This window comes from Etheostoma spectabile, chromosome 20 (genome assembly GCF_008692095.1).
Source record: "Etheostoma spectabile isolate EspeVRDwgs_2016 chromosome 20, UIUC_Espe_1.0, whole genome shotgun sequence".
Taxonomy (NCBI): domain Eukaryota; kingdom Metazoa; phylum Chordata; class Actinopteri; order Perciformes; family Percidae; genus Etheostoma; species Etheostoma spectabile.
The window spans coordinates 18,311,282-18,312,969 of NC_045752.1; the positions used below are offsets into that span (position 1 = coordinate 18,311,282).

The 1,688-nt window shown below is 35.5% G+C and overlaps 1 protein-coding gene across 1 annotated transcript in view; it reads right to left on the reverse strand.

Annotated features, from left to right (window-relative positions):
- Positions 1 to 1,688, reverse strand: part of crybg1a (crystallin beta-gamma domain containing 1a) — a gene marked incomplete in the record, with an annotated part of 47,702 nt that overhangs the window by 22,364 nt on the left and 23,650 nt on the right.

Below are 1,688 nucleotides of genomic sequence, written 5' to 3' on the forward strand. Positions count from 1 at the left end.
AAAAAACTTATGTTCTTCAACAGATATTTAGCCGACAGCTAAGTTGGAAAAATTGACATAGTTTGCAATACATTTCCTTTGAGAAACTACAGTGTGTATGGACTACTATGCACACACACAGGTTAGATGCTATTTACACAATCTGGAACTTAGTGGTTAAGTCACTAAACAATGTACTTTTTCAATATCTTAGAAAAAAACTATGACCTAACTGAAAATAAAAAAAAATAAAATCACATAAAATTTCAAAAAGGGACAAGTTCATAAAATATATAAGAATACTACTGTATTCAGTTTCAGGAGAGAATATAGATAGATAACTAAATGCAGAATTTTATCACACAGATTTAAAACATAAGTTATAAGTGACAAATGTTCAAGACAGTGTGGCAAAAACCATGTCTCATTTAGTTATAATCGTTTTGTTTTTTTAAATGTGTTGATTTTTTTGGAGTTACTGTCTCTAGACATGTACAAATCAGAAAACAGAGTGACTGAAAGAAAAACAAGTTTTTTTGAATACACATGATCTAATAATACATAATAAAATAATTAGGCAAAACACAAAGGCTGTTGATCTACTTTATCACATTACCTCTGACCACCTCATGTTTCATGTTCTAAGAAGCCACTTCTCCACCTTTAAACTAAGCCTCATGATACAATGGACATGGAAGACTACTGTAAGAGAAGGTGACTCAGCATGTTTAAGGCTTAAGCATGGAATGACTACACAATAAAAACCTCAGTAGACAACTTGTGAAAAAAAACTTGTGTGATAACTACTGTATATGTCAAAATCTAACAAACTGAATATTATGTATATGTTTTTAAATCACGCATGAAAAAAATTCACCAAGATGCATCGATCATCGGTTCTAATGGGATTGTTGGTCTCTGAATCGGAATCAAACCGAATTGTGAGGTGGCAAGAAATTCCCACCCCTAATGGGTATCGAGGACCGGTACTTTTGGACTGCTCAGTACCTAAATATTGGTACGCTCCTTGACCCGATACTGCTATCTGTTTTTATAAAACTCCCGGGCACACACAGGTGCCTGGGAGTCAGTCAACAGGTCAGAGACTATTAGTTGCCCCCCTTACACATTTTAAAACTAGGGACCGTTCTTTTCAGTTGTTGCACCGAGGTTGTGGAACGCTTTGCCTCCTTCCATGCGCTGCTTAGATGTGTGGAAAATTTTAAAACTCAGTTGAAAACTCTGCTTTTAAAGAGGCTTTTAACTAGATTGTGGGTGGTTGGCTGGTCTTAGTGTACGTGTTATTCTTTTGATTTGTTTTTGTAATGCACGTATGTATGATTTGTTAATGCTTCCTTGTTGTGAAGCAATTTTGTTCTCTTTATCTGAGAAAAGTGCTATACAAATACATTTTACTTACTTACTTACACAGCTCATATGGGTGTATAATGAAAGCCAGTAAGCGGTGGAGAATCATCATCTGTAATATATCTGCCTGTTGTACACTAGAACAACACGTGGTTTTGTGTGCACAGTAAGATTCGAGAAAGGAACCCTTTTCCGAACAAATTTCCTGGAAAACGTTGATGCTTCATAAAGCTTCATCTCCCCATTATTAGTGTACATAGCAGTGCAGTTTGTGTACAGTTTAGACTATTTGTTGGTGAATAAATGCTACAACTCCTCAAGGTCCAAACCAAGTTCCACCT